We start from the raw sequence: 26,619 nt of genomic DNA on the forward strand, positions 1-26,619 counted from the left end.
TCTCTAACTAACCTTCAAAATTTTTCTTTTTTATTGAAGGATCTTGAAGGCTGTCATCTATTCACTGCTGATTATAGCTGAGTACGTGACACAGCCTGTTGCGTCCTGAAAAAAGTGAAAGCAATCTTTTAATGACGCTACAGTTTCTCTAAATTTAATAAATTCGTAGCATTTCCTTTCAGATCAACAACTGCTCATGTAGTCTTCTAGTAAGATTCTTAAAATATCCGAATAAAACCCATCAACAGCTACAGATTTCCAGTTTGTAGTTTCTTCCATTATTCTTCTCCTTCTACAGCTTCCTTTACTTCTTCGAAAACTACATCACTTGAAGCCGTCTTGTATTCATCTCCAAATTTTTCAAGAATTGTGATTGAATTGTCGTGGCCTCAATGGTAGATTTAAATTCGATCGTTGCAGATATTTCCCAGAAGACCTTCTTTTCTTTCGACACTTTTCGTGTCTAATTGTATTTTATATCCATAAAATATAAGGTGAAAATAGCGCTCAACATAATTTATAAACGTACTTAACGTACTTAATTCCGAGGTTTTGTAATATGGTTTTTGTCATGCAATTTCATTTTCTTTTAAATGTTGCATATTGATTTCCTCATCCAGACGTAGTTGAATAAGATCGCAGATCCTAGTTTTTGTCATCTCCTCCGACGGTTCTAATGTCTTGATAACCACATGTAGAGGTCCCCGAGCAGTCTAGAAGTGAGTTCTCAATGATCTTGAGTAAGCATGGCCATTCAGCATTTTCACTAAAGTTTACATAGTGTACAGGATACACCAAAGTTCTTCTATACCATTTCCAGACATAATATATCCAATCGTGCCTAGAAATTATTTGGAAACCTCCTAAAGGCGATACATCTTTTAACCGTTCAGAAATTTCTTCAGCTGAGGTACGATTTTAAAACCATTCCAGTAAAATGACTGATCTATACCATTTCCCGACATGATGTATCAAATCGTGCCTAGAAATTACTTAACTGGAAACCTCCTAAAGGCGGCACAACTTGGGCCGTTCAGAAATTTCTTCAGCTCGAGGTACAATTTGAACATTGTTGCAGTATAATGGCTGATCTAATGTCATAACGCATGTGCTTTGTTCACTTTTCTTCGCTCATTGACTAAGAGTAGAGTATTAGTATTTGATATTAAAATACTGAAGAATAACAGAGGGACTACACTGCTTATATCAAAAGGATAGGTGTGTAACTCATCAGTATACAATCGTTGTGGCGAAACTTTCACAAGATGAATAGCCATCCAAGGTTGTTTGAGAAGAGGAAATCAATACGCGAGACGCTAGAACGAAGACTTGATTATATCTTCGGAGTAAGACTGCATTCACACACCAAGAACATGTGTGTATAGTATTATAGGAAAAAAGTATGTCAGAATGAATAAATGTGATACGATATTCTTATCAAGACTATGCTACTGTAGTATGATTCAAAAACTTGGATATGGAGAATCTTCATCAAGAGAATTCTGAAATAAATGACTTTTTTGCTGTATGAAATGTGTGGCACTAAGTTATTAGTCAAAGCATACAGTAAGCTTATTTGATTTACCTACAGTTTGGTTGCTTTGTGATGACTGAGGAATGAGGATTGATTATACCGTATATATTTTCCACATAACCGTGTAGGAAAAGATCTCAAAAGAACTTAAAATCGGTTCTTTACTTGTCTCATCGATCAGATCACCGCTCTCAGGTCTAAAGTTAGGATTCTTTCGATGTTAGAATATAATTGGTTCCATAGCAAGTTTTACAGTATACAATCGGGAAAATATTATTAATGATAGACTGGAACCTAGTGAATCCTACACAACTCTATATGTAAGTTTTACTGAGCAGCAAGGACGCTAATCAAACGCATATTTGATAGGCTAGAGTGTTAACACACAGGATTCTTAATTTAAATTATATATATCTGTAAGAACTCAACACTTTGGATTAAAAGTTTTTTATCAGGCTAACAATTAAGAAAAAGGTGATTGCGTTATGAGTCTTAAGTAGATTTCTTCAGCAGGAAGCACTCTCAAATTGTAATGTAGTTGCATATAAACGGGAAGTATAGCAATTGCTTGATTATCATTGATAAATTAATACTTAAGTTTTTAAAATTTGGAATAACAAAAATTTTCAATCCCAAGGGCCCACCTAAAACAAACCGCGGTTAATTCCCAAAGCTATACGTCTGTGAAACCCTCGCCTTATTAAAGGAAGAAGGTTATCCACGGTTGTTTAAATGGTACGACATTGTATAATGTGAGTTAAGGAGCTCTAAAAACACTACTGCTTCGTTTTTGAAACCTAGGTACACAACAAAAGATCTTACGGCATCATATTCAATGTTCAATTCCTTTACTAGCTGTAAGCCAATAAGATTTAAGGAATAGATGCCGATGTCCACTGCTGACTTCTAAATTTCACAGCATGTAAGAAGGACATAAGAAGCATAAACCATTTAGCCTTACCGGACATGTCGAAATAGAACCCTCGAATTATTGGCACGCCTTTTGCACTCTAAACAACTAATTAAAAATCGAACATCTCCGTCCATTCTCAAAATTGTTTCATTAATTAACGCATCACTTAGAGATCGATTTAATCTCTTATTAATATCTATTTTCAGACATTGTAGAATACTATTACAAAAAAGTCAATTGAAATCTCTGCTAATGTTCTCATTTTAATTCGATTCTGTCGTTATGGACGCATATTACAAAAAGGTTCACAAGCTCGGGGATGCCTATCGTATTGCAAATGACCCATCAACTTGTCCAACATTTTAACGCGCTTTCTCTTTATATACGTTATGAGCTCACCGCGATATACATTCTTTATCAGCTAAAGACTTCTTGTTCCGCATGTCACTGGGTTTAAACTCGAATATTTCGAATTTGCAAGTCCTAAGGACAATGTGAGCAGCCGTACATTTCCCATTTCAAACCGCAAGCTCCCGTCGTTTGTACTGCATGCAAAATGATTCCACTCGTTCTTATGCAAGTATCATGGCGGATCTCGACATCTGCTGTTATTATCTTATTATCTAAATGCATCCTGATATCTACAATTAGTAATACCATTATTTCTGCTGAACACCAAGGTCGGCAGCCTTGTAGATAAATCTTAAATCTTTTGCAAATGAAAGTAATTTTTCAACCGATTTTTCAGTATTACAGCGTGTAAGTTGCAATTGAAAAATCCTAATCTCACTACGCTTCTTATCAAATATTACTATGTCTGGTTGGTTGTATTGCACGCTAACTGCTTGCATTCGTTTTGATAAGAGAACAACACGTATCTGGATACCTACACTCAGTATAATATCTTAATGTTTCTGTAACTAGGTAATACAATGTTCTCTTAAAACAGTCTGAAGTATTGATCTAGGCATATATCTGTGTGTTTCGACTTTCTTCTTGCCAATGTTAACGGCTCTTAGCTGGACTGTGCAAGGAATGTACCCTAGGCAGTTTGCCATGATATTCCGCTATATGACGCGATCATCTATGCAGAATTCTACATACGATTTTCTGCTTCTATTTTTGTAAAGATAACACTTGGTGATGTAGGAGAGCTCTGGTCAACGGCCATGCATATGCTCGCATACATACCAGGAAAAATGACAGTCTGATTCAGTGTTAGGTTTACTACATTTCGAAAGCCTCAACCGCTGGCGATTAATCTGATACATTTTGTGGACTAGCTTTCTGATCTTGAGAAGATACCTTACACGCAAGCTCTATTCACGTCAGCGAAATGAGGTAGTGTTGAATTTAATAAATACGATTACGGAAATTCTTCCTGTTGATCATCCCGTCTCAGATACGAAAGGTGTCAAAAAGCTAATACAGATGCTGCACTAATCTGCTACAGAGGGGAAGCTTACCAGAACTTTTCTCATCGGTGAGAAAACGTTTAGAAAAAGAGAAACTCAAATCCTCCAATAAGCTCAAATCCTCCTTACTAAAAGAGTGTGAGATATGGCAGTCTGTAGTGCAAGATGAACCGTGCGAGTCAGAAAGATTTTATGGTTCTATAGCCTGTAGATTAGTGTGATAGGTACGTAGCGTTATCAATATAGCATCTTGATGAAGTGAGTCAAGGTTGCAAAAGACAACTCGAAATTTTTAATAGACGCAAGTTTAACTGTCAGGCTAAGCGAAAGTTATTAATTGTTTTTATTACTTTCTTTTGGCACCGAGACGAGCAAGTACTCGAACACCATTACTAAAGGAGGAAATTCAAAGCTCCTGCTCCAAGATGTGGAAAGTGAGCCTAAGAAGTTTTATATCTTTCAGGTGTTCTTAACTGAAAATCACCGAATGTAACCTAAGTACATAAAAATAGGTACTATAGCCGCTCATGTTAAAGAATTCCAAAATATGTAAACTTAACAATAATCCACCTTCATATTTTAAACCTTGTTTGTATACGTTCTTTTAAAGTTACATCAAGATCGTCTTCATGTCCATTTTGTTCGGTCTATGGGGAGGGGACGTTATTTCAAAATAATAATCATAACTGTTTGGATCAACAATTAAGCTATTGTCAATGACATATTGGTTTTCAACAGCTTTGTTCGTCATCATACATATAAGATTCTCTTCCGAACTGCCATTTGTACATGAAGTAACTTAGCAAACTGGAGAAAACCTTCAATATTTCATATATGCTCTTTTATACTAAAATGGCAATCATTCACATTCCAATCTTGCAGTCACTTGTTATTTAAAGGTTAGTAACATTAGCCGGCTGGAGTTGATGGTAGCTGTGTGGGTCCTGGAATTCGCATATCCTCTTTCCAATGGGTTCATGCTTAGACCATTTAGCTCCTGGAGTTGGATTGACTTCCGAATTAAATGCTGAATACTGCCGTGTTAGCAGGGGAAAAAGTGGTCATATTGAAGCTTTGTAACTACTCCCTTGTTATATCTGATATGGCTTATACCATGGAGGACATGTTTCCTTCTCCATACAGGCGAATAAGAAGTATGTTATCTTGACCATTTTGGAGGATTTAGTTTTGGTTGGTTGGAGACTTTGACTAACTTTCACAATTCTTCTTCTTTAAGAAGGATCTTGAAGGCAGCCAACTATTCACAGCTGAATATAGCTGAGGACGTGTCACAGCCATCATGAAAAGAATTGAAAGCTATTTTTTAAAGACGATAAAGTTTCTTTTAATTTAGTAATTTCGTAGAATTTCCTATCAGTTCTGCTTGTATATGGCTTTAAAAGAATCAGCAACTGCTTATGAAGTATTCTAAGAAGATTCTTAGAACATCCGAATAAGACCCATTAACAGCTACAGGTTTCCCGTTTGTAGTTTCTTCCATTATACTTCTCCATATACAGCTAGCTTTACTCCTTCGAAATCTGCTTCCTTCACTTGAAGACGTCTAGTATTGATCTCCAAATTTCTCAAGATCTGTGATTGAATTGTCGTGGCTTCAATGGCGAATTTAAATACGATCGTTACAGATATTTCCTGAAAGCTCTTTTTTGTCTTTCGGCACTTTCCGTGTCTAATTGTAATTTAAATCCATGAATACACGTGAAAATGGTGCTTAACATAATTTATAAACGTACTAACCCAGATTTGATTTGGCATTTTTAGTCCACGCCATTGCGTCTATAAGACTCTTCCTTCTACGTGTGGGTTTTAAAACACAACACAACAGAGACTCTGTAATATTCACCGCATTCGAACTTATATTTTTGCGCATTGAGATACTTTCACACAATAAAGATGGCACTAACTCAGCGTGTCGCTCAGAGGATAAACTGTTTCCTTCATAAGTCCTGTAGAACTTCTTTTATCGTAACAGTATAAGGAAGTGAACGATGAATCTTGCTAACGTTATGTCTGCCGTTGAGTTACTCCCCACGAAAATTTCGTGGCCTTCTTTAAGCACTGTTGGATAATAATGTGAGTTGAATCTTCGTTTAAGAAGTTTTCCATTTCTGCGAATTGTGAATGATCCTTGAGTTGTTAGTTTCTTGTAATAATCCGATACAGTCCTGTATTCCTGGTATAACCCATATCAGATATAACAAGGATGTAGTTACAAAGATTCAATACGGCCACTTTTCCCATTTCTATCACAGCAGCTGTGCAGCCTCGAACTTCGGAAGTACCTCGAACTTCAGGAGTAAAATGGTCTAAGCATGAACCCAATCGAACGAGGTTGGTGTGTGATATAGGATATGCTAATTCCAGAACCCGCACAGCTACCATCAGCTCCAGCCAGATAAGCCTACTTACCTGTAGATAAAAAGTGACTGAAAGATTTCATTGTGAACGAGCCACATGGTAATGTAAAAGAGCCGATATGAAGTATTCAGTGTTTTGTGTATTTTGTCAAGTGAGTACATGTAGAAAATGCAGAATGGAAGACAATCTGATATAGATGATTAGGAACAACAGCAGTTGAAAATCAACGTCATTGACAACGGCTTAATTCTTGATCCAGTCAGTTTTGATTATTATTTTTTGTAAACGTCACCGCCTTATAGATTTAACAATATTGACATGAAGTTGATTTTGATGTAACTTTAATTGAAGGTATAAAAACAAGGTATAAAAATGGTGGTTTATTGTTCTGTTTACATTTTTTTGGAATTCTTTAACACAAGCAGCTTATATGCCGGCTTATGTCCTTACTGACTTTCCACATCTTGGAGCAGAAGCCCTGAATTTTCTCCCTTAATAATAGTGTTCGAGTACTTGCTCGTCTCGGTGTCCAAAGAAAGTAATAGATACTGCTATTAGCTTTCGATTAGCTTGAAAGTTAAACTTGCGTCTATAAAAATTTCGAAGGCTTTTGAACCTTGACTCACTTCATCAAGATTCTATATTGATAACAATACGTATCTATCCCGATAATCTTTAGGCTATAGAACCTGAAAGTCTTTCTGACTCGCACTGTTCATCTTGCACTAGAGAGTGCCATATCGCACACTCTTATTAAGCTTATTGGAGGATTTGAATTTCTCAATTTTCTAAACGTTATCTCACCGGTGAGTAAAGTTCTCATAAGCCTCATCTCTGTAGCAGATTAGTGCACCAACTGTATTAGCTTTTTGACACCTTTCATACCTCAGACGGAATGATCAACAAGAAATATTTCTGTAATTTTATTTATTAATTTAACACTACCTCATCTCGCTGACTTGAATAGAGCTTGCGTGTCCTGTGCATCGATTCAAAGGAATCTTCTCAATGAGGAGAAAGCTATTCCACAAAATGTACCCGATAAAACGCAAGTAGTTGTGGCTTACGAAGTGTACTCATCCAGGCTTGGTATGTATGCGAGCATAACCATGGCTGTTGTCCAGAACCATCTACTTCTCTATATACTGTAAATAACTCGAAGGAAAGTTATCAAAGCGCATGCGTTATGAAATTCGATCAGCCATTATATAGGAAATATGTTCAAATTTTAACTCAGCTGAAGAAATTTCTGAACAGTCCAAAGTTTTACCGCCTTTGGGAGGTTTGCAGTTAAGTAATTTCTAGGCACGAATTGTATAGAAGAACTTTGGTGCATCCTGTACACTATGACAACTTTAGTGAAAATTCTGAATGACCATGCCTACTCAAGATCATTGAGAAATCACTTCTAGACTTTGCTCGGGGACCCCTACATGTGGCTTGAAGACATTTACAACCGTCGGAGGAGATGACAAAATCTAGGATCTGCGATCTTATTCAACAACGTCTGGATGAGGAAATCAGTATGCAACATTTACAAGAAAATGAAACTGAATGAAAAAAACCATATAAGGAAATCTCAAAATTAGGATGGCGACATTTCCCGAACCGTTAACTTTGGCTGCAGTATATAGAGAAGATCCTAATCATATTGGATTTGATCCAAAGGGACTACATTGAACAGGGGATTAGAAACTTTATTAGAAGGCGATCAAATTAATGCTTACGTTTACTCACGCAGCTTGTCATCTTTTCTATGAAAAATTTCCACATCAATATACTCAATAGATGGCAGCCCTGGAAGGAAATATGGTATCAGTGAATTACAAGAAATTAACAATTCAAGGAACATTGACAATTCGCAGAAAAAGAGTCCTTCTTGTGCGAAGTTCCAAATGATATGATTATCGAAGAGTGCTTAATGAAGGCCGCGAAATATTCTGGGAGATTAACTCAACGTCAGACACAATGTTAGCAAGATTATCCCCTCATTCCCAAATACTGTTACGATAACAGAAGTTCTACAGGACTTTTGTTGTCATCAGTTTATCATCAGAGCGACACGTTGATATAATGATACTTTCCTTGTGTGATAATAAATCAATGCGCAAGAATATCAATTTGATTACGGTGAATATTGCAGATTATCTGTTATCTTGTGTATTAAAACCCACACGTAAATGGAAGAGCCCTTCTACACGCAATGGTATGCGCTATAAATGGCCAGTCAAATCTGCGTTAAGTACGTATATGAATTATGTTAAGCGCTACTTTCACCTTATATTTTATGGATATAAATCACAATTCGACACGGAAATTGACGAAAGACAAAAAAAACTTTCGTGAAATGTCTTAACGATCATACTTAATTATGCCATTGAAGTCACCACAATTCAATCACGGTTCTTCAGAAACTTGGAGATCAATACTAGACGGCTTCAAACGATGCAAGCAGTTTTGGAAAGAGTAAAGGTAGCTGTATATTGACAAGAATAAGGGAAGAAACTACAAACGGGAAATCTGTAGCTGTTGGTGACTCTGATTCAGATCTTTTAAGAATCTTGGTAGAATTCTTCATGAGCAGTTGCTGATTCTTTTAAGGCCACATGGAAGCAGAACCGAAAGGAAATGCTATGAAATTATTATATTTCAAAAATATTTAGCTTCATTAAAAGAGCGGTTTCACTTTTTTCATGATGCAACGTGCAGTGACACGACATCAGCTATACTCAGGAGAGAATAGTTAAATACCTTCAAGATCCTTCAAAAAGAAACAGAATTCTGCAAGTTAGTCACAGTCTTCAACGAGCCAAATCTCAATCCTAAAACAATAGTCAAGGTTAATTTCTTATCCGACTGTATGGAAAAGGAAACATGTCCTTCTTGGTATAAGCCTATCAGGAATAACAAAAAAGTAGTTACAAAGCTTCAATATGGCCACTTTTACCCCTATTATCACGGCAGGTATACAGCATTCAATTCGGAAGTACCTCCAAGTCCAGGAGCAAAATGGTCTAAGCATGAACCGAATCGATTGTGGTTGGTGTGTGAAAGAGGATATGCCATCAGCTACCATCGGCTCCAGCCGGATAAGCTTACTTATCTGTAGATAAAAAGTGATTGCTAGATAGGATATTGAACGAGCCACATGTAAGTGTAAAAGAGCCAATATGAAGTATTCAAGGTTTTCTGCATTCTGTCAAGGGTTCATTTACAAATGGAAGATTGGAACACTATCTGATTTAGATGATGACGAACAACAGCTGTAGAAAACCAATATGTCATTGACAACGCCTTAATTGTTGATCCAATCAGTTATGACAATAATTTTGTAATAACGTCCCCGCTTTATAGACCTAACAAAATGGACATGAAGATCTTGATGAAACTTTAAATGAAGGTGTGAGGACAAGGTATAAAACATGAAGGTGGTTTATTGTTCTGTTTACATATTTTGGAATCTTTTAACACGAGCTGCTTTCGTACCAGAAGAGAAAACAAAACCTGTACGTTTATAACAATTGTATATTGTTTGATTGTTTATATGTTAAGATGCTCAACAGCAGATGATAGACTCCAAGGATTCTGTCATCTGCCAGGACCCTTAATATTATGTAACTGCCATTTAGTTTTCGACTCAACCTAAAGGGAAATAAAGTTAAAAACTCTTAATAAAAAACGAAGTTTGGACATTCCGTACATGCAAAGACTCCATGAACATTTTTATCTAAGATGATGTTCTAAGAATTAAAGCTCTACTACACGACGATCACAGTTGGTTTCAACTTATTGGCCTAGGTTTAATACGACATAAGTATAATGAATGCTTACTGCTCACCACCTTGTTCCTTTGCGACTGTACCAACCTACTTTTCAGACAGAAGCCCGCGAAGTTTAACAATTTTCTGTAACAGTTATACTAGACTTATGGTCGTAAGCCTGAAAATCTAGTAGGAGATCCTTAGGTAAATAGGTGCGTTTTTATCGTGTAGAATAAGGCCCGCTTCTCTTAGCCTGTGAGAGAAGTCCAGCCAATGATTTCCTAAAGCTAGCGGTGTAAAGCACTGATTCGCCATAGAAAGAAGTTATACAGGCTTGGTAAAACAGACGTAGAACAGAAACATCAACAAGATTATCAGGTGACAGATTTTTTTTTTTTTTTTTTTTTTTTTTTGTACTTAGGTTACATTGGGAGATTTTCAGTCATGTACACCTGAAAGATATAAAACTTGCTATGCTCGCTTTCCACATCTTCGAGCAGAAGTCCTTAATTTTCTCCCTTGGTAACAGTGTTCGAGTACTTGCTCGACTCGGTGCCTAAAGTAAGTAATAGAGACTGCGAAAAACTTTGGATAAGCTTGAAAGTTAAACTTGCTTCTATAAAAAATTTTGCAACCTTGAGTCACTTCATTGATAACGCTACGTAATTATCACACTAATCTTTAGGCTATAGAACATTAAAGTCTTTCTGGCACGCATTGTTTATCTCGCACTACAGACTGCCATATCGCACACCCTTAATAAACTTATTGGAGGATTTAAAATTCTTAATCTTCTCAACATTTTCTCACCGGTAAGTAATTTCTGGTAAGCTTCCACTCTGTAGCAGACTAGTAGACCAACCGTATTAGCTTTTAGACACCTTTCATATCTGATACGGAATGATCAATAAGAATAATTTCTGTAATGTTATTTATTAAATTCAACACTACCCCATCTCGCTGACGTGAATAGAGCTTGCGTGTCCTCCCACAGACGGAAAGTTATCTTCTCTAGAGCAGAAAGTTACTCCACAAAATGTACATGATTAATCGCCAGCATTTGAGGCTTACGAAGTGTACCCATCTCTAACACTGAACCAGACTGTCATTTGGCCTGGTATGTATGCGAGCATATTCATGACCGTTGACCAGAGCCATCTTAGATCACCAAATAAATTCCTTTACAAAAATAGAATAAAAGTCTGTAGATTTCTGCTTAGGTGTTCGCTGCTTATAGCGGAATACCTTGGGAAGCTGCCTAGAGTACATTCATTAGTAGAGCCTTTAACATTGGCAAGAAGAAAGTCGAAATACACAGATATGTGTTTAGATCTATACTTCAGACTGTTTAGAGAAAAAATAGTAATTCTAAGATACCGAAACGTTCAGATAACATTTTACTAAGAGGTGATGTCGAGATACCTGTTGTTGTCTTATCAAAACGAATGCAAGCAGTTAGCATGCACTACAACCAACCAGACATAGTAATACTTGATAAGAAGCGTAGTGACATTATAATTTTTCAATTGCAACTCACGCGCTGTAATGGACTAATATCTGTTGAATAATAACATTCATTTGGCAGAAGAAATAAGATTTATCTACAAGACTTCCGAATTTGGTTTTCTGCAGAAATAATGATAATACTAATTGTAGATAATAGAATACATTTAGATAAAAAGGTAATATCAGTAAATGTCGAGATCCGGAATGATATTTGCATTAGAAAGAGTGGAATCATTTTCATGTAGTACAACCAACGAGAGACGGTGGATACAAATGGGAAAAGTACATCAGCACATATTGTCCTTACGACTTGCAAATTCGAAATATTGGGTTAAAACCAGGGACGTGCGGAACAAGAAGTCTTTACCTGAGAAAGACTGAATATCACGCGTTATAATGATGGACAAGTTGATAGGTTACTTGCGATAGGGCAGGCATCCCCGAACTTGTGAAGCTTTTTGTAATATGCTTTCACTTTTTTCATCATGCAACAGGCTGTGACACGACCTCAGCTATTCTCAGCAGTGAATAGTTGGCAGCCTACAAGATCCTTCAAGAAGAAGAAGAATTCTGAAAGTTAGTTAGATTCTTCAACCAACCAAAACTCAATCCTGACAAAATGGTCAAGATTACACATTTCTTATTCGCCCGTATGGAGAAGGATACATGTCCTCCCTGGTATAAGCCATATCAGGTATAACAAGGGAGAAGTATTACAAAGCTTCAATATGGCCACTTTTCCCCCTACTAACAAGGCAGCTGTTCAGCATTCAATTAGGATGTACCTCGAACTAGACGAGCGAAAGGTCGAAGCATGTACACAATCGAAAGAATGTGGTGTGTGAAAGAGGATATGCGTATTACAAGAACCAGCACAGCTACCAACAGCTACCTGATAATCTTACTTACCTGTCGATAAAAAGTGATTGCAAGATATGATTGTCAACGGACCACATGTTAGTGTAAAATAGTTGATATGAAGTTTTCAAGGTTTTGTGCATTCTGCCAGAGAGTTTATGTAGAAATGGCAGATCGGAAGACAATCTGATATAGATGATAACGAACAACCGCTGTAAAAAACAGACATGTCTTTGACAACGGCTTAATTGTTGATCCAATCAGTTATGATTATTATTTTGTGATATCGTCCCCGGCTTATAGACCTTAAAAAATGGACATAAAGACGATCTTGATGAAACTTTAAATGAAGGTGTAAGGAAAAGGTATAAAACATGAAGGTGGTTTATTGTTCTGTTATATATTTTGGAATCCTTTAACACGAAATGTTTTGGTAAACGAAGAGAAAACGAAACCGTAGCAGGACACACATAAGTTAACAAGTAAAAACCAATTCATTTAGATATCACATTCGCGCGCTATAGTATCATTCAATCGTACGTTTATAACAATTGTTTATTGTTTGATTGTTTATATGTTAAAATGTTCAACAGCATAAGATTGTTTCGTGGATTCTGCCATTTGCAAGGACACTTAAAATTGTGTAACTGCCATTTAGTTTTCGACCCTTTGTATGCGCTCTGACCTGACGCGCCATCACAATCACCACTTGAAGAACAGGGTTATTTCAACTTCCTGAATGATCTCTCGCAGTATAGTACTGTTTCTGGTGATCAATCACTCGATAGTATGATCAAGAAACGCTTGCAGCTGCACTTCCGCATATACGTCTGTGATAATATCGGCTGGGTAGCACGCTTTCTTTGCCTCTAACAGTTTATAGTTAGACGAATAGATATTTGCATTGTGAACTTTTTTGCCCGGTTACGAACTAACTAGTGTTGTTTCTTTGTCAATTTCGCGTCAACATATAATGCTAATGCCTCATCGTTTGTAATCTTTATTGGTACTGTCGTCTCTGGACTCTTGTACGCCTTTTTGATTCGCGATCCCCCCTGGGTGACACATCAATCTCTTTCACAATATAAGAAGCATCACGTTTTTCTTTTGCACGTAAACCCATGTGCGCTGCATACACTAACTCTTCAGTTGTCGATGTTGTACTAAAGACTGCAACCGTCTTCTCTTTGCTTTCTCACTTGCTTCTTCAAACAGTTCTCTTAGACGCCCTACCGGTGTTCTCGGTGTCACACCTATACTAAATGTTCCCGCTGCATTCCATATCTTTGCAGAAAACTCCACTGTACTGTCGAGCCACTTACCATATTTGATTACAAAGTTATTCATTGCACAATGACATTTTTGCCATTTCTCTTTGACATGTATACAAAAACTATCTGTATCCTTTCTGACGCAATCTGCTAAATCCTCATCAGAATTTTGTAACCTTAATTTGTCCATTACACAGATGTAAAAACTATTGGTTGTCTTGCAGCTATTGGGTTCACTTCTGCAGGCGTCGAAGAAGACTCGTTGTGTCAGCGTACATTCCATTTTTGAAAGTACAAGAACCAACAATTATGCAAACACTTGCACGTCATAGTTATTATGCACACACTACAATCATTACTCTACACATCTATAGTCATTAGAACCTGGAAACTGGTGTAGAATTGTTTTTGCGCGTCAGTTCATTATAACTATTCCTAAGTACAGTATACGTTCTTATTCGCTAGTGTTTCCCATCACGACATAGCTCAACCAAAAACCCACGGAACACCTCATTCATGTCAGATGCACGTCATACCTTCATCTAAAGTTGTTACTCTATATTTCTGGCATTGACCAACAGCAGTCTGTGTTATATGCTCCAGACGTAAGAGAACATTAGAACAGTTGTCACTAGACTTAATTGTAATAGTATTCTACAATTTCTGAAAAGAGATAAAATGAGAGATGAAATCGATCTCAAAGTAAAGCGGTGATAAAAGTAATAATATTGGCGTTGGACGAGGATGTTCGATTTTTAATTTGTAGTTTAGAGTGCAACACGCGCGCCAATAATTCGAGGCTTCCATTTTGAGATGTCCGGTAAGGCTATGTCGTCTTATGCTCTTCTTACAATGCTCTGAAATTTAGAAGTCAACAGTGGACATCGGCATCTATTACTTGATTCCTGTTGGCTTACAGCTAGAAAAGAAATTCAACAATGAATCCGAAGCCGTAGGATCTTGTGTTGTGTACCCAGGTCTTAAAAACGAAGCAGTAGTGCTTTTAGAACGTTTTAAATCACATTAAACAATGGCGTACCATTTAAAAAACCGTGGATTTATATCTCCCTTTAATAAGAGAGGGTATCACAGACGTATAGCTTTGGGAACGAAAAGCGGCTTGTTTAGGTGGGCCCTTAGGATTGAAAAATGTTGGGATACCAAATCTTAAAATAATTACTATTAATTTATCAATGATAATCAAGCAATTGCTATATTTCCAGTTTATTTGCAACTACAATACTATTTGAGAGTGCTTCCTGCTTAACAAATCTACGTAGCAGTCATAACGCTCTCGCCTGGTTCTTGATCGTTAGAATGATAGAAACTGTTTAATAATCCAAAGATTTGTGTTATTACGGATATAATATATAAAGAAAGTCTCCTGTGTGTTAAAACTCCAGGCTATCAAATATGCGTATAATTAGCGGCCTTGCTGCTCACTAGGGCTTACATACGGAGTTGTGCAGGATTAACTAGGTTCCGTTCTATCATTAATAATATTTTCCCGATTGTGTGATGTAATACTTGCTATGGAACCAATTATATTCTAACCTCCAAAGCAGCCTTACTTTGGGTCTGAGACCGATGATTTGATCGTTGAGAAATATGAAGAATTGATTTTATGTTCTTTTGAGTTCTTCCCTTAGACGGTTAGTTGGAAATTATTAACCGTAGAGTAAGTCCTGTGTTCGCTACCAACTTCGTAACACTGGTAATCACAAAGCAACCAAACTTTTGGCTAACCAAATAACCTTTTCATATAAGCTCACTGTATTCTTTCATTAGTATCTAAGTGCCACACATTTCATAAAGCAAAAAAGTCATTAATTTCATAGTTTTTTGGTGAAAATTGTCCATATCCAAGTTCTAGAATGATTTCAAGGTTACATTGTCTTGATAACAATATCGTATCACATTTCGTCATTCTGACATCCTCCTCCCCTCTAATGCTATACACTCATGTTCTTGGTGTGTCAATTCTGTCTTACACGGAAGATTTAATCAAGTCTTCACCTGCGTCTCGATTTCCTATTCTCAAACAACCTTTCTATAGCTTTTCATTATGTGAAAGCTTCGCCACAACGATTGTGTAATGGTGAGATACACACCTCTTCTTTTGATATAAGAAGTGTAGTACCTCTGTATTTCTTCGATCTTTCAACATCAAAAACTAATGCTATATATTCTACACTTCTCCATACAGTAAATCACTGCAAGAAAAGTAAACAAAAAACATGCTTTATGACATTAGATCAGCCAATATACTGGAAACGAGTTGAAATAATAACTCAGTTGAAGAAATATCTGAACGGTCATAAGTTGTACCCCTTTAGGAGGTTTGCAGTTAAGTAATTTCTAGGAACGAATGGATACATTATGTCAGGAAATGGTACAGAAGATCTTTGGTGTATCGGGTACACTATGACAACTATAGTGAAAATGCTGAATGACCATGCCTACTCAAGATCATTGAGTACTCACTTCTAGACTTTGCTCGGGGACCTCTTCATGTGGTTATGTAGAAATTTACAAATGTCGGAGGAGATGACAAAATCTAGGATCTGCGATTTTATTAACAACGTCAGGATGACGAAATCAATATGCGTCATTTACAAGAAAATGAAACTGCATGAAAAAAAAACCATATTAGGAAATCTCATTTGAAGGCAATTAAATTAATGCTTTCGTTTTCTCACGCAGCTGGTCATCTTTTCTATGAAAAATTTGCACATCACTATACTCAACAGATGGAAAGCCTGGAGGCAAATACGGTATCAGAGTATACAAGAAATTAACAACTAAAAGAACATTCACAATTCGCAGGAAAAGAGGCTTTTTTGAGCGAAGTTCCCAGAAATGATTATCGAAGAGTGCTTAATTAAGGGCACGAAATTTTCTCGGGGATTAGCGCAACGTCAGACACAAAGTTAGCAGGATTAATCCTTCTTTCTAAAATACTGTTATGGTAACAGAAGATCTACAGGACTTTTGTGCTCATCTGTTTATCAGCTAATCAACTTTATAAATTCATCGGCCGGACTTGTGTCACAGGCCAAGAGATCATGTGTTGTGTACCTAAGTCTCAAAAACGAAGCAGCAGTGCTTTTAGAGTTCCTTTAATCACATTATGCAATGGCGTACCATTTAAAAAACCGTGGATTTAATTCTTCATTTAATAACACGAGAGTATCACAGACATATAGCTTTGGGAACGAAAAGCGGTTAGTTTTAGGTGGGCACTTGGGATTGAAAAATGTTGTGATATCAAATGTAAAAAACATAAGTATTAATTTATGAATGATAATCAAGCAATTGCTATACTTCCAGTTTATATGCAACTACAATACTATTAGAGAGTGATTCCTGCTGAAGAAATCTACGTAGGACTCACAACGTTATCACCTTTTTCTTAATTTTTAGCCTGATACACACGGTTTATTCCAAAGAGTTGTGTTCCTACGTATGTATTACTTAAAGAAATTCTCCTGTGTGTTAACACTCGAGGCTATCAAACGTGCGTTTAAATATCGTGCTTGCTGCTCACTAGGACTTACATACATAGTTGTTTAGGATTCACTAGGTTCCGGTCTATCATTAATAATATTTTCCCGATTGTATCCTATAAAACTTACTATGGAACCCATTATATTCTAACCTGCAAGGCAGCCTTCCTTTGGGCCTGAGACCTGTCATCTGATCGGTGAGACAAATAAAGAATCGATTTCACTTCTTTTGAGATCTTCTCTTACACGGTTAGGTGGAAAATATTTACGGTATAGTCAGTCCTGTGTTCGCTACCAACTTAGTAACACTGGTCATCATTACAAAGCAACCAAACTCTGGGCTAATCAAAAAATCTTTTCATATAAGCTCACTGTATGCTAAGTACCACGCCTTTTATAAAGCAGAAAATGTCATTTATTTCAAATATCCCTTGATGAAAGTACTCAATATCAAAGTTTTTGATTCAAAAAGGAATCTTATATCACGGTACTTTTGTCTGAAGAGAATATCGTCACACATTTCTTCATTCTGACATCTACCTTTTCTATAATGCTATACACTCATGTTCTTGGTGTGTCTATGCTGTCTTACTGGGAAGCTTTAATCAAGTCTTCACTCGCGTCTCGATTTCCTATTCTCAAACAACCTTTGGATAGCTATTCATCCTGTGAAAGCTTCGCCACAACGATTGTGTAATGGTGAGATACACACTTCTTCTTTTGATACAAGCTGTGTAATCCCTCTGTATTTCTTCAATATTTTAACATCAACTACTAATACTAAATATTCTACTCTTCTGCATATTGTAAATAACTGCGAGAAAAGTGACCAAGTACATGCGTTATGACATTAGATCAGCCATTATAGAGGAAATGTTTTCAAATCGTAAATCAGCTGAAGAAATCTCTCAACGGTCCAAAGTTTGCAGTTAAGTAATTTCTAGGCACGAATGGATACATTATATCAGGAAATGGTAGAGATGTACTTTGGGTATCCTGTAAAGTTTACAGGATACCCAAAGTACATCTCTACCATTTCCTGATATAATGTATCCATTCGTGCCTAGAAATTACTTAACTGCAAACTTTGGACCGTTGAGAGATTTCTTCAGCTGATTTACGATTTGAAAACATTTCCTGTATAATGGCTGATCTAATGTCATAACGCATGTACTTGGTCACTTTTCTCGCAGTTATTTACAATATGCAGAAGAGTAGAATATTTAGTATTAGTAGTTGATGTTAAAATATTGAAGAAATACAGAGGGATTACACAGCTTGTATCAAAAGAAGAAGTGTGTATCTCACCATAGACGTCCCCGTATAATGTCTAAAAGTGAGTTCTCAATGATCTAGAGTAAGCATGGCCATTCAGCATGTTCACTAACGTTTACATAGTTTACAGTGTAAACTATGTAAACGTTAGTGAACATGCTGAATGGCCATGCTTACTCTAGATCATTGAGAACTCACTTTTAGACATTATACGGGGACCTCTACGTATGGTTATGAAGACATTTAAAACCGTCGAATGAGATGACAAAATCTATGATCCGCCATCTTATTGAACTACGTCTAGATGACGAAATCAATATGCGTCTTTTACAAGAAAATGAAACTGCTTAAAAAAAATCTCAAATTTAAGACGGTTACATTTTCCGAACCTTTAACTTTGGCTGCAGTATATAGAGAAGGTCATAGTCGTATTGCAATTCATCCAAAGGGACTAGATTGAAAAGGGGACTACAACCTTCATTTGATGGCAATTAAATTAATGTTTTCGTTTTCTCACGCTGCTGGTTATCTTTTCTATGAAAAATTTGCACATCACTATACTCAACAGATGGAAGGCCTGGAGGCAAATACGGTATCTTAGTATACAAGAAATTAACAACTCAAGGAACATTCACAATTCGCAGGAAAAGAGGCCTTTTTGAAGAAGTTCCGAGATATGATTATCGAAGAGTGCTACTTAAGGGCACGAAAGAGTCGGGGATTAACTCAACGTCAGACACAACGTTAGCAGGATTAATCCTTCATTCCCAAATTCTTTTACGGTAACAGAAGATCTACAGGACTTTTGTGCTCATCTGTTTATCAGTTCATCAGCTTTATAAATTTATCGGCCGGACTTGTCTCACAGGCCAAGAGAAGCGGCCCTGGGTCTACAATTTAATCACGTTACTAATTACGTAAAAAAAAACTCCTATTAGACTTTAAAGCCAATAACCTCCATGTCAATCCTTTACAAGCTTACGACCACATGTGTAATATAACTGTTACGGAATATTGTTAAGCTTCGTGACCTTCTGCCTCAAAAGCAGCTTGGTACAGTCGTAAAGGATCAAGGTGTGAGAAATATTCATTGATTGTCCTTATAGCCTATAAAGCCTACGGAAATAAGTTGAAAGCAAGTGGGATCCACCTGTTGTAGAAGTTTCATTCTTGGATGAAAGTGTACATGAGGAATTTGCATGTACCGCATATTGAAACTTCGTTCTTTATTAAGAAAGTTAAACAATGCTTCTTTGTAGGAGACTAGAAAACTAAACGGTAGTTATAAATATAGAATCTCGACGAAATGAGTCAACCTTGCAAAAGACGATACGATATTTTTTATAAACTCCAGTTAAACTTTCTGGCTAATAGAAAAATTATCGCAGTCTCTTTTACTTTCCTAGGGCAGCGGGACGAACAAGTTATGGACACAATTCCCAAGAGGGCAATTTCAGGGCTTGTGGTGCAAGATGTGGGAAGTGAGCCTAGGAAGTTTTATATCTTTCAGGTGACTTAACTGAAAATCTCCCAATGTAACCAAAGAAAAAAAAATATTGTGAACTGATTACTTTCTTGTTGTCTCTCTTATACACCTTTTTTACTTTACCTGTATAGTATCTTTGTATCGTGAATCAGTGATTTACACCGCTAGCTTTAGAAATTCATCGGCCGGACTTGTTTCTCAGGCCAAGAGAAGCGGGTCTGGTTCTACAAGGTAATCACGTACCTAATTACCTAAGGATCTCCTATTAGATTTTCCGGCCAATAACCTGTATTTGTATCCTTTACAAGTTTACGACCATAACTCTAGTATAACTGTTACAGAAAAATGTTAAGCTTCGTGGGCTTCTGTCTGAAAAATAGGTTGGTTCAGTCGCAAAGGAACAAGATGCTGAGTAGTAAGCATTGATTATCCTTACGTCGTATAAAACGTAGGGCAATAACTCGAAACCAATTGCGATGGACGTGTAGTAGAGGTTTCATTCTTACGACACGGTCTGGATAAAAATGTACATGGAGTCTTTGCATGTACGGAATATCTAAACTTCGTTCTTTATTAAGTGTTAAACTTGACTTCTTTTTAGGAGAGTCGAAAAGTAAACGGCAGTTACACAATTTTAAGTGTCCCTGCAGATGGCAGAATCCTCGGAGTCAATCACCTGCTGTTGAACATCAAGATCGTCTTTAAGTCTATAAGGCGAGGACGATATCACAAAATAATAAGAATAACTGATTAGATCAACTATTAAGCCGTTGTGAATGACATATTGGCTTTTTTAGATGTTTATCGTTAACATCTATATCAGATTGTCTTCTCATCTGCCATTTCTACATGAACTCCATTGGCAGAATTCACAAAACCTTGAATACTTCATATCGGCTCTTTTACACTAAAATGTGGCTCGTTCACAATCCTATCTTGCAGTCAATTTTTATCGACAGGTAAATAAGATTATCCGGCTGTGGCTGATGGTAGCTGTGTGGGCCCACACACCAACCTCTTTTGATTGGTTTCTTGCTTAGACCATTTCGCTCCTGCAGTTGGAGGTACTTTCGAATTGAATGCTGAACAGATGCTGTGTTAGTAACGGGAAAAACGGCCTAATTGAAGCTTTGTAACTACTTCCACGTATATCTGATATGGCTTATACCAGGGAGGACATGTTTCCTTCTTCATACAGGTGATTAAGAAATGTCTAACCTTACCACTTTGTCAGCATTCACATTTGGTTGATTGAAGAATCTGACTAACTTTCACAATAATTCTTCTTTTTGAAGGAAATTGAAGGCTGCCAACTATTCACTCATGAGTATAGCTGAGGTCATGTCATAGCCTGTTGCATTATGAAAAAAGTGAAAGCAATCTTTTAAGCCAAAGTTACCTTAAATTTATTAATTTCGTAGCATTTCCTTTCAATTTTTCTTGTATGTGGCTATAAAAGAATGAGCAACTGCTCATGAAGTCATCTACCAAGATTCCTAAGAAAACCTTAATCACAAACATCAACAGCTACAGATTTCCCATTTGTAGTTTCTTCTTTTACTGTTGTTCATTTACAGTAACCTTTACTCCTTTGAAAACTGTTTGCATCATTTGAAGCCGTCTAGTTTTGATCTCAGAGTTTCTCAAAAGCTGTAATTGAATTGTCGTGGCTTCAATAGCAGAATTAAATTCGAGCGTGGCAGATATTTCCCGAAAGCTCTTTTTTCTCTTTCGGCATTTTCCATGTCTAATTGTAATTTATATCCATAAAATATAAGGCGAAAATAGAGCAAGATTAATCCAAAGGGAATGAAGGATTAATCTTTCTAATTTTGTGTCTGACGTTGAGTTAATCCCCGAGAAAATTTCGTGGCCTTCATTAAGCACTGTTCGATAATCATATCACTTGGAACTTCGCTCAAGAAGGCATCTTTTTCTGCGAATTATAAATGTTCCTTGAGTTGTTAATTTCTTGTAATCCTCTGATACCGTATTTGCCTCTAAAGCTTTCCACGTGTTGAGTATAGTGATGTGCAAATTTTTCATAGAAAAGATGACCAGCTGCGTGAGAAACCGGAAGCATTATTTTAATTGCCTTCAAATAAAGGTCCTAGGCCCCTGTTCAATCTAGTCCCTTTCGATGAATTGCAATACGATTATGACCTTCTCTATTATTGCAGCTAAAGTTAAAGGTTCAGAAAATATCACCGTCTTAATTTTGAGATTTCCTATTATGGTTTTTGTCATGCAGTTTCATTTATTGTAAATGTTGCATTTTGATTTCCTCCTCCAGACGTCGTTCAAAACGATCGCAGATCCTGGAATTTTTCATATCCTCCAACGGTTGTAAATGTCTTCATAACCACATGTAGAAATCCCAAAGCAAAGTCTAGAACTGAGTTCTCAATGATCTTGACTAGGCATGGCGATTCAGCATTTTCACTAATGTTATCATATTCTACAGGATATCCAAAAGTTCTTCTATACCATTTCATTACACAATGTATCCAATGGTGTTTAAAAATTACTTAACACGATAACCTTCTAAAGGTGGTACAACTTTGAACCATTCAGAAATTTCTTTTGCTGACGTATGATCGAACACCTTTTCTTGCAGTTATTTGCATTATGCAGAAGTGTAGAATATATAGTATTAGTACTTGATGTTGAAATATTAAAAAAATGCAGAGGGACAAGGCTGCTTATATCAAAAAGAGAAGTGTGTATTTTACCATTACACAATCGTTGTGGCGAAGCTTTTACAAGATAAATAGCAATCCAAAGGTTGTTCGAGAAAAGGAAATAGAGACGCGAGTGAAGACTTGATTAAATCTTCCGAGTAAGACAACATTCACACACAAACAATATGACTGTATAGCATTAGAGGAAAAGAGGTTGTCAGAATGACGAAATGCGATACGATATTCTTATCAAGACATTGCTACCGTTATATCATTCAAGAACTTGGATATGGAGAATTTTCATCAAGAGACTTCTGAAATAAATTACTTTTTCTGCTTTATGAAATGTGTGGAACTTAGTTACTAATCAAAACATAAAGTGAGCTTATATTAAAAGCTTATTTGGTTGCCATAATTTGGTTGCTCTCTGATGACCAGTGTTACTAAGTTGGTAGCGAACACAGGACGGACTATACGGTAAATATTTTGCACCTAACCGTGTAAAAGAAGATCTCAAAAGGTTTTAAATTCGATTCTTTATTTGGCTCATCGATCAGATCACCTCATGTGGTTCGGATTCCACGTTAATCAGTAGGTTCACGTCTCATATAGCCTCGCTGCTGAAAGGGACGCTAAACTAAAAAATCAACTCATCAACTCATCGATCACATCACCGGTCACCGGCCCAAAGTAAGGCTGCTTTGGAGGTTAGAATATAATGGGCTCCATTCAAGTTTTACAGGTTACAATCCGGAAAATATTGTTAATGATCGACCCTAACCTAGTGAATCCAACAGAGCTCTCTATGTAAGGCCTAGTGAGCAGCAAGGACATTATTTAAATGCACATTTGATAGCCTTGAGTGTTAACACACAGGACACTTTCTTTAAATAATATATCCGTAAGAACTAAATTCTTTGAATTCAACAGTTTCTATCAGGCTAACGATCTAAAACAGGGTGAGAGCGTTATGGGTGCTAAGTAGATTTCTTCAGCAGGAAGCATTTTCAAAGTATTGTAGTTGCATATAAACGGGAAGTATAGCAATTGCTTGATTATCATTGTTAAATTTAACTTATCTTTTTATATTTGGTATCCCAACATTTTTCAATCCGAAGGGCCCACATAAAACAAACCACTGTTCGTTCCCAAAACTGAACGTCTGTGATACCATTAAAGGAAAAGAAAATCCACGGTTTTTTAAATGGTACGCCATTGTATAATGTGAGTTAACGAGCTCTAAAAGCACTACTGCATCGTTTTTAAGACCTGGGTACTCAACACAAGTTCCTACGCCTTCGGATTCATTGTTGAATTCCTTTACTAGCTGTAAGTCAATAGGAATTAAGTAAAAGATGCCGCTGTCCACTGCTGACTTCTAAATTTCACAGTATTGTAAGAAGAACATAAGCCGTCGACATTAAGCTACTTCCGACTTGAATGGTTCACACTTGCCGTGTTAGTAGGCGAAAAAGTGGCCATATTCAAGCTTTGCAACTACTCTTTGTTATACCTCATAGCCTTATACCAGCAAAGACATGTTTTTCTCTCCATACAGGCGAATAAGAAATGTCTGATCTTGACCATTGATTCAGGATTGAGATTTGACTGACTAAATTGCACAATTCTTTTCTTTTTGAAGGATCTTGAAGGTTGCAAACTATTCTCTCCTGTGTATATCTGAGGTCGTGTCACAGCATGTTGCATCATGAAAAAAGTGAAAGCTAACTTTTAATGACGCTAAAGTGTCTTTAAATTTAATGATTTCGTGGCATTTACTTTCAGTTCTGCTTGTATGTGATCTTCATGAAGTGTTTTACCAAAATTTTACCCATCAACGGCTACAGATTTCCCGTTTCTAGTTCCATCTAATACTGTTGTCCATATAAAGCTACCTTTGCTCCTTCGAAAACTGTTTGCATCATCTGAAGCCGTCTAGTATTGATCTGCAAGTTTCTCAAGAACTGTGATTGAACTGTTGTGGCTTCAATGGCAGAATTAAGTTCGATCGTTGCAGATATTTCCCGAAAGCTCTTTTTTTTCTTATGGCACTTTCCATGTCCAATTGTAATTTATATTCTAAAATATTAGGTGACAATAGAGTTTAAAATAATTTATATACGTACTTAATGCAGATTAGAGTTTCCATTTGTAGTCCACACAATTGCTTGTAGAAGGACTCTTCCTTCTACGTGTAGGTTTTAAAACACCATACAATAGAGACTCTGCAATATTCACTGCAGTCGAATTGACATTCTTGCACATTGAGATATTATCACACAAGGAAGGTGGCATTAGCTCAGCTCTAATGATTAACTGATGCCCGCGAAAGTCCTTTATAACTTCTTTTATCGTAACAGTATTTCGGAATGAAGGATTAATATTGCTAATGTTGTGTCTGACTTTGAGTTAATCCCCCAGAACATTTCGTGGCCTTCATTAAGCATTATTCGATAATCATAACACTTGGAACTTCCCTCAAAAAGGCCTCTTTTTCTGCGAATTGTGATTGTTCCTAGAGCTGTTAATTTCTTGTAATCTCTTGATACCGTATTTGCCTCCAGGGCTTCCATCTCTTGAGTATAGTGATCTGCCAATATTTATAGAGAAGATGACCAGCTGCGTGAGAAAACGGATACATTAATTTAATACCTTCAAATGAAGTTTCTAGTCCCCTGTTCAATATAGTCCATTTGGATGAATTACAATTCGATTATAACCATCTCTATATCCTGCAGCCAAAGTTAACGGTTCGGAAACTTTCACAATCTTAATTTCTGGCTTTTCTAATATTCTTTCTGTCATGCAATTTCATTTTCTTCTAAATGTTGCATATTGATATCCTCATCCAGACGTAGTTGTATAAGATCGCAGATCCTAGATTTTGTCATCTCCTCGGACGGTTGTAAATGTCTTCATAACCACATGTAGAGGTCCCCGAGCAATGTCTAGAAGTGAGTTATCAATGATCTTAAGTAAGCATGGCCATTCAAAATTTTCACTAAAATTTACATAGTGTACAGGATACACCAAAGTTCTATACCATTTCCTGACATAATGTATCGTTACAGATATTTCCCGAAAGCTCATTTTTGTCTTTCGGCACTTTCCGTGTCTAATTGTAATTTAAATCCATAACATGCAAGTAGAAAATAGCGCTTAACATAATTTATAAACGTACTTAACGCAGATTTGATTCCCAGTTTTAGTCCACGCCATTGCGTGCAGAAGGACTCTTCCTTCTACGTGTGGGATTTAAAACACAACACAACAGAGACTCTGCAATATTCACCGCATTCGAACTTACATTCTTGCGCATTGGAATATTTTCACACAAGAATTAACTCAACGTGTCGCTCAGATTATAAACTGTTTCCTTCAAAAGTCCTGTAGAACTTCTTTTATCGTATCAGTATTAGGGAATGAAGGATTAATTTTGCTAACGTTGTGTCTGACGTTGAGTTACTCCCCACGAAAATTTCGTGGTCTTCTTTAAGCACTCTTGGATAATCATATGAGTTGAACCTTCGTTTAAGAAGTTCTCTTTTTTTGCGAATTGTGTATGTTCCTTGAGTTGTTAATTTATTTTAATCCTCTGATACCGTCCTGTCCTCCTGGTATAAGCCATATCAGATATAACAAGGAAGTAGTTACAAACATTCAATATAGCCTCTTTTCCAATTTCTAACACAGCAGCTGTGCAGCATTCAATTCGGAAGTACCTCGAACTTCAGTATTGAAATGGTCTATGCATGAACCCAATCGAACGAGGTTGGTGTTTGAAAGAGAATATGCGAATTCCAGTACCCACACAGCTACCATCAGCTCCAGCTAGATAAGCTTACTTACCTATAGATAAAAACTGACAGAACGATAGGATTGTGAACGAGCTACATGTTAGTGTAAAAGAGCTGATATGAAGTATTCAGGGTTTTGTGTATTCTGCCAAGAGAGTTCATGTAGAAATGGCAGAATGGAAGACAATCTGATATAGATGATTAGGTTTAACAATAGCAGAAAATCATCATGTTATT

At 36.7% G+C, this 26,619-nt stretch overlaps 1 protein-coding gene across 1 annotated transcript in view; it reads right to left on the reverse strand.

The window, feature by feature from the left end:
* The window catches only part of LOC145674076 (zinc finger MYM-type protein 1-like), a 60,409-nt gene that overhangs the window by 12,078 nt on the left and 21,712 nt on the right, over positions 1-26,619 (reverse strand). The window lies entirely within an intron of this gene.

The sequence above is a fragment of the Thermobia domestica genome, chromosome 17 (genome assembly GCF_964235325.1).
Source record: "Thermobia domestica chromosome 17, izTheDome1.hap1.1, whole genome shotgun sequence".
Classification (NCBI taxonomy): Eukaryota; Metazoa; Arthropoda; class Insecta; order Zygentoma; family Lepismatidae; genus Thermobia; species Thermobia domestica.